Here is a 16802-nt window from a genome sequence, read left to right as displayed (position 1 = left end):
GAAGCTTAGTGAGTTCCCCATACTACCACATACCATACACATAAGCACATATACTGGGCCCCCGCCCGCTGCATCGGGACTAGCACGGCATCGGACTTACTCCGGCATTGGGCCCCGCCCAGCTTCAGGCCCCGCCTGGCATCGAGCCCCGCTCGGTATACATATATATTTCTCTTGGGCCCCGCCTGTCTCTGGGCCTCGCCCGCTATACGCATACGATCACATAAACATGCTAGAACATAAATAAAACATACTCTAACTAGATTCCTGTTCTAAGGCCTCGCCTAACTTGGGCCCCGCCCCTGGTCTGCTACTGATGAGTCGTGGAACCCCGTCCACACTCCTGCTGATAATGAGATACGGGCCCCCACCCACACTCACAACTCTCCTAACACGGGCCTTTCCCCTACTCTGCTAATATTGAGATATGGAACCCCATCCATACTCAGCTAGTGATGAGATACGGGACCTCGCCCACACTCACCTCCCTACCAGGCACATACAAGTATCACAAAGACAACAAGTATAATCTAACATGCAACGTATAAACATTCCTCGGGCTTGCCCTGGCATCGGACCCTAGTCCGGAAACGTACTATCATATAAGAATTCCTCGGGCTTGCTCCGGCATCGGACCCTAGTCCAGAATCATACTATCATACACATGCAAGAATCACAAAGAACTCTAGCATACTAACATTCATCGGGCCTCGCCCGACATCATATCGTAATCTGGAACATATATCATAAAAGTGCCTAGGGCTAACCCCCGGGTCTTCCTATTATACACAACCATAATGGGTCGACATTGTGGCCGTAGACCCATGCACACAGAGAGGAGACTCACCTCCCACTGCTGAAATCCCACAGATAATCCTCTGGCAGCTAACTGGCAAATCCCCGAACTGCTGCTCCTTCGGTTTCTCGAGCTATCAGTACCAAAATAACACTTAGCCCAAAAACCAATAATCCTCCTTAGGGTAAAATTACCATTTTACCCCTAGCCCAAGTTGGTCCATATCTAAGCCTTAAAACCATAATATAAAAGGCCCAACACTATGTAGGCTTCCCAAGCCCACTAGTGGCCCACTAATGGGCCAATTTGCTAAATTGGGCCCAATCCCTCTAATGGGCCTTACCCTAAGCCAAAACATATTCTTGGCCCAAATTATCTGACTTCTGATGACCCACTAAGGCCCAAAGAACCAAAATCCACTACATGGCCCAATCTGAGGCCCAAACACGCCAAGCCCATATCTGTTGAGTACGCTGGGCGTACTCCTCTGTACGCTAAGCGTACTGGCTGAATGGTGTGTACGCTGCGCGTACATGCATGTACGCCCAACATACTCCAATGTTAAGTCACTTTTCCCATTAAGTGCTTAATACTCTATTCCACTGGCTATAAACACAGATCCAAGTCCTCTTCAATGTCTTAATCCATAAATGCGATTACTTGGTGGCTTGCAACCCACCAAATGAACCCAAACTTGGAATATAGCCACAAACTTCCATGGAAATGGCTAGATCTCATGCATGGCACAAATGGACCTTAAAGATTCAAACTTTACTGCTTATGGGACTCATATGACACTAAGGGTGGCAACCCTAGACTTAAAAACGAAGTTGCATCATAAAAATCCATCCTTTGGACCTAAAAAGTGTTGGGTTTTGAGCATTCTAACACTCCTATGGTGTACATGCAACCCTATAAACCTTGGATCTATGTTTTCTCTATTATAAATGCAAATATTAACTATTCCAAGGTTTCATCCTAACTAGCATATTATGAAGCACCTATACTACAAAGTTCTAGTTAGATGACATACCTTTTGATGTAGCTTGATGTCTTCAAGCTTTAAGAGCTTAGCCCCAATAGTGTGGAAGCCTCAAATGGAATCACAAATCACCAAAACACCTTGTAAGAACTTGAGAGAATATGTATGCACACTAAAATCGGCCCACTCTTATTTTCACACACTTGTGCCAATTTTGTGAGCCAAGGACCCCTTTATATATTATGGAGGATTAGGGTTACATCCATGTAAACCCTAATACCCATGACCTTTCATTTACATAGGATCCATGGGTTAAAAGCTCCATGGACCATCCATGAAAGCTTAGCCCAACCTAAATGAACTTGGCCCATTCCATATATATAAGAGTCCATATTTAATTAGTTCTTTTTGATCACTTAATTAATTCTAAATTAATTCTTGATCAATACTAATTAAATAATATGATTCCATATTAATATATTAGAACTTATAATATATTAATATAAATCATAAATATACTATTCTCAAAAGACTATACATATAAATTGTGCCGGTGAAGTGCAACCCAAATGGACCATGCCGGGTCGGGTCAAGTACATACCAAATATAGTTATGGACTTAGACATTAATCCAACAGTCTCCCACTTGGATAAGTCTAAAACTATTATTGAGTATGACTTCAAAACCTAATTGGCAATCGTAGCTCTTAAAGCCGCTGTCGAACTCTGACCTTGTCAATGACTTGTCCATTAGATAAGGGATCATATATTCCTCCATTCTAGATATCATATGGACTGAGACATGGATTATAATCATTCTCTCTGTCCATTTGTTGTTTCCCGATTTTCGATTTATGATGACTGACTGATTGAACAAATCAAATCAGTCCTGGCTTGGCCAAGCACTCACATGTGTCATCGCTAAATCATCGAGGGGCCCACAGATATCGCTTTTATCCCGAAGGTAAAAGGAATGGATAAACTTTGACTCATATGGCTTGTTCTACTACTTGTTGAATCATACACAAAGGCACGTTTTATAACATCGAGTTACCAAATGCGTTTTCGTGCAATCAATGTATAACCAACTCATATCTCTAGGTTTGAAGAATGTAAGATATTGTCGTCTCATGATCACTCGTGATAAAATCCATGAAGTGATTCAAATGAGTGCAAGTTGAATCCAATACTCAGAACTTATGAGCACTCATGAGTGTTGTAGCACCACTTTGTCCACCAACTTGGACCTCTACAAACCAACCCATGACAGTCTTGATTCATATCTACTTCCAACATATGACCGACTGTGGATGGTTTGAATAACTTAATCATTCAGGAAGAGCAACTTAGTTATATTGGAAGTCAAAACATGGAAAGTGAAACACAAGAATAAATGAATCAAATATGGTATCAAACCCTATGAATATAAATAAACACTTTTATTTATCACCATACTGATTACTCATTATTCATTGTTTCGGTTTTATCAACTTTATACTTGAATTAAAAACACTAGTTGTCCCATGCTCCAAGCATGTACACTATGTTTTTCTTAAACAATAGCTTTGCCATACACCAAGTATGCACTCTATGTTTGTCTATGATCCTTACTTTGTGAAATAAACCAATTGAACATAATTTCAATGATTCTAATTTCACACTCCCAAATCCTTATCGAAAAATGTGAGAACTCAAATTCCTATCATTTATTGAAATCTGTTTAGATTTTAAACTTATATGCACTGACCCTCCTGTAATGAATATGTACAAAGTCACAAAGACTTGTCAACAGTCATTATAAGGTATTCCAATGGAGATCAACTCCATGGAAACTAAGTCTCATATTCAAAGTACATTGCTTTGGACATGCTTCTTGCATTTAGTTTTCTAATCTTACACAGATAACTTCCACCTATGGAGACAACTCCATATTCTCATTTTGACTATCACTTCTGAATAAGAGATGCCTCTTTTCAGAATATGTCAATATGGTCCTTCCAAAATTAGCACTATACTTCCAACTGTCCCTAAGCAACCAATCTTTGGTAAACCTCAGATTGTCCTCGACAATTGCTTAATCATTTTAGTCATCCAATTCTAGACCTTTTCCCTTCTTAATGCCTCTGGGCATTTGGAAAAATTTAGAAATGACAAATATTATAGCACATGCAATCGATCCTGTACCCAAAGCAAATGGTACACGATTCATGATGTCTCACATAAAGACATGATTCTAGACCAGTCTTTTGCTACAATATTTTTATTTGCCATGTTTTCAAAATTTAACTATGAAGAGGGATGCCGTAATCATAATCGAATTTTGAGAACGCAATATATAGAATTTCCTTAAGTTGAACCAATCCAACATGAAATTCATATATATATTCTTGACTAAAGATGATTAAGGTCTCAATCTAAGCCTTTAGAACTGAAATGAAGTATATCCTCTCCCTTAATTATAGCAAAACAACTTTTTCAATCCCTGCAGCCTCACAAATTGAAACTTTTGTTTTCTATAATTAACATTGCTAACTTGCAACACTAACAATAATTATCATGCTCCCACTAACATGATGATTATTAGCATAACACTTATGCTCCCACTAGCTTTGACATGTACTCAGAAATCAGCTGGACTTCTAGAAATCAATACTTTATTGACTTTCTTACCAAAGTTCAGATTTCTGATACGAGATGCTTTGATAAAACTTTATCAAAATCATACACCTTTCCTTAGATAGCATGCATGTGTGTCTAAACAATTTCAGAACTATGAAAAGGGATGTCGTAATCATAGTCTCAATTGTTTAGACCTTTTGCCATCTGCTTCAAATCTACTTGGTGGAAGTGTTTCCTCACCATCATTTTCATGAATCGGAGAGAAACCTTATGACCCTTAGATTTTATGGTGTATGTGTTCTTATCCATGTGAATCGTCAAAACCATAGTCACAAGACAAGGATAATGACAAATCCAAACTCATATGGACTGAACTTATGCAATCTTAACTTCTTGCCACCTGGCAGTACAGGGCCTGCCATTGCTTCCAAGTTGTTATGCAACCAATTGAGAACTTTCAGAACTCCTATGCAAAGCCAACTTTAACTGGAATGGGCACAGAATATGTCAACACGATAGGTTATAAACCTCAAGTCGTGTGCTAGTGAAGAACCTCAGGTTTTATTCTTGATTAGTTCTTGAAATTCTTTTTAGGATCTTTAAGACTCCCACTATCCTCTTGACATATAAGACTATCTTGCCAAATATTCAAGAGATAGTGCGGATTCTTTATCAAGACAAACACTTCACACAATTGGCCTTAGTTGGTCTTTGTTTTATCCAAAACATCACAACTTACCAATTTCAAATGTACAAGAGTAGGACACTTTTACTCTTACATTTGACAAGTGTTTTAAACCTTTCTTTAAGATATGTCACTCAAGTTACAATCTTGGAGTATGACTCTAAGAATTGTTTTGGAACGAAGTATGACTCATCTTCCTGATCTAACCATTTCAACAATTCATGACTCCTCTTCTTAGTCATAAGAATGCACTAAGATGACCTTTAGAGGACTAATTGTGATATGATTTCTAAATCATTAAGATGATCACAAACATGATACTAAAGTACTCTCCCATCTTTTCAGATTTGAGAAACTTTTATCTTTCTGCCTAATTTGATTCTTCCCATTCGTTCTGCCATACATTGAGACTTTTCCAATGTTTCAGAATTATACTTAAACTTGTAAGTATAACCATATTTACTAAACTTTAGTAAATCAAATAGTCTTAACGAGCTTTGTGGTGGACATGACCAGTGGACAAGAATGTGTACTCGATCCCTTTAGTCCTTCACTTGACTCACACATCCATGTGAACAAGTAATTAGTCTTGATTTTCCAATGCTTGAAAGTTCTCATTCATCATACTATTCAACTTGCATGATTCCAAGTTTCGGTCCAATTGACACTTCGGCGATGAGGAACTTTCCTGATTTGGTAAATTTAGACACTACCACAAATGAAAGAATCAAATCCATTTTCCAATATTGCTGTCAGTGGAATCATATAAGCAACATTTTTTCACAAATGTCATTGTAAGGATACTTCAAATAAATAAAATTAAACAATTTTCTTTTATTTTAAAACTTTGCGGAAAAACTTATCCTTACAATCCACATGGAAAATTGTTGTTATCTATTCCTTAGCAATATATCATAACTTCTTAAGCAACTGCTCAAAATTCTGATGCGATCGAAATCCACCTTCGCGATCAGAATCAGCATATACTTCCTTTAAGATTTCTCTCTATTCTTTGATTCTTAAAACATCAACATGTGACCCAGTCACATCATGTAATGAGGATCTCAGAATAGAACTTAACAGAGTTAGATAATGGGCTCTACCTGATGTAGAGTCAAACTTATTGACTTTAACATCCTTAGGTAAATTTGGCAGCTTTGCAATCAACGCCCGTTCCTTTGGCAAAATAAACATATGGACCCTTTGGTAATGGGACTATCTCAGACTTGGCCTTTCTCTTTACCATTTGGTCAACCGGGTTGACTATGGCCAATCCCTTTCCATTGGGAAGAGAATGCTTTTTCTGGATTTCCAGTGTCACCATTGTCACTGTCCATAAAGTTTTTGGGAAGTTGATCTTCTAATCAAATTTGCTTTACTATCGTTCCAAATCATTGCTGATTAAGCAGCACCAAGCAAATAGATATGATCATTAAGGTTCATGTCATAGTCTGTTTCATAGTAGTCCCAAAGGAACTCACTATGTGACTTAGAAAGTGATTGAACATCCAACTTTCTCAAGACTTTGACACCCAACTCTCCCGACTTGTCAATATGTGACTTCATCTCTAAGATGTGATCACACATAGACCTTGCTTTCCATTAGGGCTTGAGTGACCTTGAACTTGTGGGTTAGGGAGAATAATTGGAGGAGGTGGAGGAAGAGAAGTATGACTTCCATGAGCCAAACTCGGGAAGTCATATTCATTAGGAAAGCTTGGTTTGGGAAGATCATTGTTGTCTAAACCAGACATCAACAATGGGAGAAATTCACGTAAAGTTGATTTAAGTCCTTAATATAACACCCAATATGATATATTAAGGCTAGGACCCAACAAACTATTTTATAACTTGGAAGAGGGATGCCATAATCCAAGCTATAAAATATTTGAAGGTAGGTGAATGACGATTCACCAATTTCCACCAAGATAAACGAAATGTATTATTAGGTTTTAATTGGTTTTGAAACTCCTAGATTCTTTTGAGATTCATTGAACTTTTCAATGGCATGTTTCAATCTCGAGTGTGCCCTTCAGGTTTTGTGACTGGGATGCCGAGGATCACAAAACAAGGTGTGAAGTAACCATGCAAATATACTTGGTACCCTTAATATTTACCCCTCAATCGATGTGTCGGTTAACCACACACGCTCCAAAGATACTATAATAAACATTAAGTTACCCTTTGCCTACCTTGTTAAGTCCAGGTTAGTGTGCCGGTTAACCACACACGCTCCACTAACAGCTTAAACAAAGTGCAAAGTGTAATTTCATGGATTAGCACCTTATTCACATTTTCCTAAGTAACTAAGATTGGGAATTTATAAGTGTTTAGTTACTTAGTATTTATCATTATACTTATAATGAAGGGAGAATTATAGTCCTTGTCCTACCTGTTCGGCTAACGACCCTCCACCAGTCAAGGAAGCGGTTGGTGAGAGTGGACACCCATTAAACTGCCATTTTATAGGCAGTAACCTTATACCCCCCCTTATAGACCGACTTCGTGAATGAGGCCTACTAATGGTAAGACGACTTGCTCTTATACATATAATATATTAAACTTTTAATATTATAATAGTATAAGGGTGTATTTTAGACATTTAAAATACTTGGTGGTTTAATCTATTAATTAAATTATACTCTTAATTTAATTAAATTTAAACCATGTCATTATGGAATTATTAACTCTCTTTTAATTAAACACTTTAATTATCTATTAATAAAGTCCATAAGAGTTAATTGAATTATTCAATAAAAACATCATAATTTCAATTATTAAATTCAAAATTAAAACCATTTAATTAATTGTTTAAGTTATGAACCCAAGAGTTTTAGAATTCAATTCTTTTTTTTATCATAAAAAACTTTTTCCAAATTCCAAAACTTGAGGGCAAGTTTTGTAACTCTTGAAAACTTTTGGATTCCATAACTTATGGAGTTAAATACTTGTTTTATGATGAAACTTTTCATGTTCCATAACCTAAGAACAAGTTATGGAATTCTTTAAAACATTAAGACCAAGTTTTGTAACTCCATAAAAAACTTTGAATCAATTTTTTTAAAAACATTTTCATATCCATAACTTATGGAGGTTTCAAAAAACTCTTTAGATCAAACTTTTAAAACTAATAAAATAATCATATCATTTTATCTTTTACTAAATTTGACCTAATTCAACTCATATAGCAAATGATTCAAATTTTACAAATAATTAGTTTTTCACAAAAACAAGTAATTATCTTAAAATTTGACAAACGTCATGTTTTTTTTCCTTTTTTATTTTCTCAATTGAACTTACCTATATATATATATATATATATATATATATATATATATATATATATATATATATATATATATATATATATATAACTTAAAAAAATACATAATTACATATAAATACATATAAATACGTTAAAATACGTTTATATTTTATATACAAAGTTCGAAGAAATGTACAGAAAAATTTCATTATTTTTGAAAGATTTACGATTTGATCACATGACCTGTTGAATATATCAAAATGGATTAAAATAAATAAATTAGCCCATTTTTCTATTCAAAAAGTCAAATAATCATTATTTTCCTGTTAAAAAAATTGAACTTTATTAAAAAATTTTCCAAAATAATTGGATTTTACCATGGAAAACCTCACAAGTTCAAATACCACATTATATGAAAATAATATTTTAAATTAAATCCCTTACGAATTAATAAAACAATACAAAATTGCGTATTATTACAGAATATTTTAAAGGTGCGCTAATAAAGTGGGCACAACACATCCACGCATCTTGTAATTCAATAGTTAATCGTTAATTTAAGCTTCTGGGATGTTTAAGCCCACAGGTGCAATCATCACTCTAAGTAGTCCAATCAGTTAAGAGACACTTAACAACTAGATGGATGCAAAATAAGAATTTTTTGAGCACTCGTTTATTCATCGATAAAGAATGAAAATTAAGTAATTTGAATATAGAAGTTTTATAAACAAACAAATTCTAGGAAGAAAAATATAATGAATATGATAATATAAAATTTTACAAAAAAATTATAAAAATACAATTTATTTGAGTGTATATATATATATATATATATATATATATATATATATATATATATATATATATATATATATATATATATATATATAATGAAATTTAATCAAATAAATTGCATTTTTATAATTTTTTTGTAAATTTTTATATTATCATATTCATTATATTTTTCTTCCTAAAATTTGTTTTTACATATATATATATATATATATATATATATATATATATATATATATATATAAGTTGACTTTTTGTAAAATAATTATGCTTGGATAAAAAACGTATTATATATAACAAGTGGAACAAGGTGTTGGAACATCAAAATTAATTAAAGCTAAGCTTGACAAACTAATATATAATCGCATATAATGCTAATGACCCACTAGGAGTTAATGGACAAATAATTTACAATTTAGATATATCAATAGATTAATTAAATATATAAAACGATTATAAAAAAATTATTCAACAATAAATATGTCACACTTGAATAACAATCTATATCTATATCTATCTATATCTATATTTATATCATTATCATACATACTTATAAATCTAGCATTTTTTCTTGAATTTCATGCATTTTAAACCCCCATAAAAATTTGCCAACACCTCATGTATTTGAAACCCGCACACCCTTTCACCTTCAAAGTAATTAATCACACATAATCTCATTCCAAGAAAATCACACACTCTATAAGTTCAATACCTCATGCATTTGAAACCCCTACACCCTTTCACCTTCATTATATATGTAGTTATATTAATAGATTTTTCTTACAAAAATTTGTCATTTGGTTGAAGATATTATGATTGAAAAATTTTCATATAGTTGAAGCATTCACGGTCCAAATATGATGATTTGAAGAAATAGGTTATGTCGCATCGATGGTAATTGTAATATGATTTTTTCTTTCAACCAAAACAAATGAAGCTTTTCTATTCGTTCTTTATATTCAATTTCTCATTTGATCTTTATATGTGATTTGTATGTATTTCTCAATCTTGAATGTGACTCTCCAAACATCAATATTTTGCTTGGAATATCTTTCTCATTCTTCTTTTTCAAGAAAAACATTTTGATTGCAGGTTAGTGGAGAATTTTCATCAAGTTTCTATGGTTGAATGGTGTTAAATAAAGAAAAAAGATTCAGAAAACGGATATAGGTTTTTTTTGTTTGAGCAAAGTAGACGAATGTTAGTTTTTTCTTTTGATTTAAATGTATATTTATGTAACATTTTTATTTATATATTCAATCACCCAATGTTCTTATTTATTTGATTGTAGTTTTTCTATTTTGATTATGTTTATTTTCTATTATTTTTTTGTTGGGTTATAATACACAACATATTTACAAGACAATATTTAAAAGATAACATAATTTTTAACATTTGATATGTAATTATGATGATTTATCATGATATGTTCTTCATATGAAAGTAATTTATCCATATTACTACGACAAGAATTACATATGACATTTACGAAAATATATATTATATGTGATTTGTTTAACATATATATGCACCTATGTATGTTATAAATTTATAATTAAATATCTTTATGTTTAATAATTGAAGAGATTAAAATGATGCATCAAAACCAATTAATTAGATGAATATAATAATAATAATAATAATAATAATAATAATAAATACACCTTTCCAAGTACCGTATTCATTTGAAACTCACACTACAACTCAAGAGTTTTCTAATTTATGTATATTTATTAGTTACAACTCAAGAGTTTTTAACTTATGATTATTAATTAGTAATCACTAATAACGTTTTATTTTCCTTTCTTTTTTAAGGTTGTAAAGTTTTGCTCATTAAAAACATTAATGTATTTGAAGAGATTTGTGATTTAAATATTAAAAGTTAATATAAATGTTATAATAAATGTTTTAGTGTTTTTATGTTATTAAAAGTTGTAGTGTTTATTTTTCATATTTTTTATTATTCGTTGTATATATATATATATATATATATATATATATATATATATATATATATATTTCAATACAAATATTATAATAGATGTTTTTGTATTTTTATGTTACTAAAAGTTGTAGTTCATATTTTTGTTCATACATTTTGTTACCCGTTATATATAGATTATCATACGTTTGATATATAATTTACACAATTTTAAACGGTTTATAAAATTATCAAATAATTGTATATATCAAAATGACTTAAAAATTAAAACTATAATCATCATATCATATCATATCATATCATATCATACTATATTATAAAGGAAACATTTTTTCTTTCACCACATTCATTTGAAACTCCCAACTTTTCATATTTCTATACAATATGCTTAATTTATTAACTTAAATATGATTTTAGTTGTAAACATTATCATAAATGGAAGAATTTGTGACATATCAATATGATATACTTAATTTGTTAACTTCAATATATAGTTAAATAAATAACCAGCATTAATATATCAAATAAGCTTAAAAATTTAGTGTAAAATTTAAAACCTAAAGTAAAATATCAAATAATGTTTAAAAAAATTCAATATATATTTTTTAACATAGTTAAAAGAAAAACATTAAATATAATAATAATAAAAGAACCTAAATTGATGAATCGAATTAACTAAAAGGTGTCTGAAAACTATATTCTAACAATATATTTTTAACCTGCGAAGCGCAACGCGCGGGAATTCGTCTAGTATAGTTATAAAGGAAGCATTTTTCCTTTCACCACATTCATTTGAAACTCTCATGTATTTTTCCTTTCACCACATTCATTTGAAACTCCCATGACTTTTCATTTTCTTTATAATAATGATTATAAGTTGGTTAATAAGATTAAATAAATATCAAACCTAAAGTATAATCATATACTCCCTCCGTCCCAAAATTATTGTCCACAGACAAAAAACACATAGATTAATAAAAGCAATCATTAGTTTTGTCTTTTTGAGTAAAATGACCATCTTGCCATTTTCTAAAACCAATGGGAAATGTGTGTTTGTAATTATTCAAGTTTACTTTATTAAATGTTAGGGGTAATATGGTAAAAGTATATATCTACTTTTGGTAGTGGACAATAATTTTGGGACAAACTAAAATAGTAAGGTGCACAATAATTTTGGGACGGAGGGAGTATAAACTAAATTTCAATATTAAAAGAATATATTTACTTCTACATATAAAGTTATGTTTTTTTAACTTTTAACATATTATACTTAGTTTATTAGTTTTAATATATTATTAGATGTAAACCATTATCATTTTAAAGCTACAACTTTTAAACAATTTGTATAAAATACTTAAATTATAAATTTAAATATAACATTATAGGATCAACTTAAACTAAATTTTGGTTTAACTTAAACAACCCAAAGAATATTTTGTAAATAGTTAAAAGTGATAAATTGTAGTGTCTTTCTAATAATGATTATAAGTTGGTTAATAAGGTTAAATAAATATCAAACCTAAAGTGTAATCATAAATAAACCACATTTCAATATTAAAATAATATCTTTACTTCTACTTATAAAGTTATGTCTTTAACTTTTAACATATTATACTTAATTTATTAGATTTAATATGTTGTTGTATGTAAACCATTATCACTTTAAAGCTACAACTTTTGAACAGTTTGGAAAAAATACTTAAATTGTTAATTTAAATATAACATTATAGTGTCAACTCAAATATAAATTTCAGTTCCACTTAAAAAACTTAATGAATATTTTGTGAATAGTTAAAAGTGATAAATTGTAGTGCTAAATGCAAAAACTAAATTATAATCTCAAATTAACTAAAATATTTCCTAAAGATATTTGTATAATCGTTAAAAGTTTTCAAATAACTAGCTTAAAATAACTTACAATAACAATATTTAAAAATAACTCTATATAAATGATTATATTGCTACCTTTAAAATCAAAAAACAATGTTTGATGTTTTAAATAATTATCATCATATCATATCATACTATACTATAAAGGAAACATTTTTCCTTTCACCACATCAATTTGGAACTCCCAACTCTTAATATTTCCATATAATTTACTTAATTTATTAACTTAAATATGTTGTTACTTATAAACATTATCATAAATGAAAGATTTCTTGAATTATCAATATGATATACTAAATTTGTTGACTTAAATATAGTGCTAAATACATAACCTAAGTTAATATATTAAATAAACTTAAAAATATAGTGTAAAAATTAAAACCTAAACTAAAATATCAAATAAAGTTTTAAAAATTCAACGTATATTTTTTAAAATAGTTAAAAGGAAAAATATTAAATCTTAAAAAAAGTCGAATTAACTAAAACATGTCCAAAAACTATTTTTTATAATAACTAAAACTCAATTAGGTTGATTTTAAATTAATTTATAATAATAATTAAAAATAACATAAAGTTATAAATTAAATTATGTTACATTACAAACAGTGATTGATAATTTAAATAATCCAGAAATCATTTTTTCTTTTACCACATCGTTTTGAAACTCCTAACTCTTTTTATTTCCACATAATTAATTTAATTTATTAACTTAAATATATTGTTAATTATAAACATTATCATAAGTTAAAGACTTCTTGAATTATCAATATGATATACTAAATTTGTTGACTTCAATATAGTGTTAAATTCATAACCTAGATTAATATATCAAACAAACTAAAAAAGAAAATGTAACGTTTAGAAACTAAAGTAATAATAATCCAACATATGTTTTTTAAAATAGTTAAAAGGAAATTACTATATACGATAAATATAATAACTAAAATTCAATTAAGTTGTTTTTAAACTAATTTAGAATAATAATAACAGTTAAAAATAACATGAAATTATAAAATAAATTATGTTACATTACAAACAGTGGTTAATAATTTAAATAATATTCATGAAGAAATTAAAACATCATCAAAAAAATTTAAAATTTAATAAATTATAACAATAGTTAATTAAAATAGTGAGTACTATAACTATTTTTTTTTCTAGAAAGTGAACTTCCTTAACGAGGGTTCCATACCCGAATAATCCCTCGATGCAAATATAAAGCTATGCATCATCCCCTGGAGTGGTGCGATAATTTAAATATGAGTCAATAATTTATTCATCATATATTCCATATGTCTTACTAAGTCACCACAACTAATTTCATACATATGTAAAGCGTGAGCAGGGACCATTAAATGATTTGATTTTAATAAGTGTTATATATTATTTATTGTTCAAATTAATTATATTTTTCATCAACTAAATGTAAGTATTATTATTTTATAGTTAATAAAAATGACATAAATATTTTCAATAACGTATGATTACCAAAAATTTAACCGTATAATTTTATTCCGCGCTCTATATCATATCATATCATACTATACTATAAAGGAAGTATTTTTCCTTTCACCGCATAAATTTGAAACTCCTAACTCTTCATATTTCCATATAATTTACTTAATTTATTAATTTAAATATGTTGTTAGTTATAAACATTATCATAAATGAAAGACTTCTTGAATTATCAATATGATATACTAAATTTGTTGACTTAAATATGGTGTTAAATACATAACTTAAATTAATATATTAAATGAATTTAAAAATATAGTGTAAAAATTAAAACATAAACTAAAATATCAAATAAAGTTTTAAAAAATCAACGTATATTTTTTAAAATAGTTAAAAGGAAAATATTAAATTCGATAAATATAAAAATCCTAAAACTAAAAGTCGAATTAACTAAAAGATGTCCAAAAACAATTTTTTTATAATAACTACAACTCAATTAAGTTGTTTTTAAATTAATTTATAATAATAGTTAAAAATAACATAAAGTTGTAAATTAAATTATGTTACATTACAAACAATGGTTGATAATTTAAACTAGATAAGGATCCCCGCTTTGCGGGGTTTGGGGGTTGGAAGTCATAGGTTGATTGGAAATGGAAAGCATTCCTTAATTTTTTGGTTGTACTATTTTTAATTCAGTGATGTAGGTAGGACAAATAGAAAAGGACATTGCTATTCTTTCACATTAACGAAAACCATGTTAATTCTAAAATTAGATGGAATTTTCAAAGTATAATGCCCAAATAAGAAAAGTTTGAAACTGCAATTATGTAAATTGGAAGTTGAGAATAGTGAAATCAGTCTTCTGTTTGGCAACAACTGAATACTCCTCCGTTTTGATATTCCCTATTGTCAATTATTGTAGATTAAGCAAATTATTTACATACACAACAATATTAGGAAAAAATAGTAAAGTTGATTAATAAGCAGAAAAAAAACCAACAACTTGCATACTGGAATAGAATGAAAAAAAAACAGAAAAAGAGCACTTACTTAGCTATGTAATTCCATGAATGCATCTTGTTTTGTTGTCTTTTTATCAGTTTAATATTAATTCCATAGATGCAAAATTATGACACATTGATGTTGAAAATAACAATCTACACAAACCCATATGAAACAACTTCATTAATAAAACTTATGGGTCTATTTGTTTAATTGCCACAATCTCTAATCACCATAAACCATTCAAAAGAATTGTTAAAAACGTTGTTTTGTTTACAAAAGATGAAAAATAGAACGAAAAGCAACATACCTTACCTATTGCAGAATGCTCCCTGAAATGGGAAGAAATAACATTGCTCCTTTATGTACAGTTTTGAACTACATGAAATGCAAAGAAATGTCATTCTTTTTTTTTTTTTTATCTAGTTCAGGTTCTTTTATCAAACCTGGATCAAGTTATGAGGCAAGGTATGAGGATAAGACAATAGCAAATTAGATTGGATGAGATGAAAACTGGCTTATAATAAAAATAAAATCATTGAAGTTGAGTGGTTTTCTTACTCCGTTAGTGAAATATTCTTTAAGTGCTTGTTCGACTCCTGAAATCTGGGCACCTATGGCGGAAAACTTGAGCATGAAGCTAATGTATTTTAAAGTACGTCGTTAAGTATAAATAAAAAGAAAGGCTCAACAAATGCTTTAATTATCGTAGGCTACAAAATATGGAGTTTGTTCCTGGATAACTTAAGTTCAAAAAAATAACCAACAGAAACTTCAGTCATTAGGCTAAAGGTAATTAAGGACAAACATTCAACATTTAGATACAAATATATGTAGAATAAATAAACACACACACAAACAATTATAGAGACACAAAAAATGCATCCTCTTACTCAAAACCTACATTTCTATCTTTCTGTCACTGGTTCATTGGGTGATGCATATTCATGAAATCACTCAAACACATACATAAAACGAAATATAAAGAATACTAAAATAACCAAACATCGGTTAGAAAATTCTTTAAACTATAAACACAAGGTTACAGTAAGCTTTACATGTAATAACACAATCTCATCCTTTTACTTTCAATCCTCTCTGATCCCACAACAATACCACCATTAGATAACTTGAATATGAACTTATGTTAAAGTGTAGTTGGAAGACTTTGTAGTAGTGGTGACCAAGGAAGGTAGCATGATGGATTCGGGAATGGTAACACGCAAGGAAAAACTTACAATAGTTGTTTAACACTGGAATCTCTTCATTATTAACTTTTTCACCCAACAATAACAATTATTAACCAAATACATGTAGGACTTCTTATTTTTGTTTACAAAATAAAATCAAAAGTTTTAACATGAATTTTCTT

Source organism: Lactuca virosa, chromosome 9, assembly GCF_052849685.1.
Source record: "Lactuca virosa cultivar CGN04683 chromosome 9, Lactuca_virosa_CGN04683_v6, whole genome shotgun sequence".
Lineage (NCBI taxonomy): Eukaryota > Viridiplantae > Streptophyta > Magnoliopsida > Asterales > Asteraceae > Lactuca > Lactuca virosa.
Note: the sequence above shows the minus strand (reverse complement) of the source record.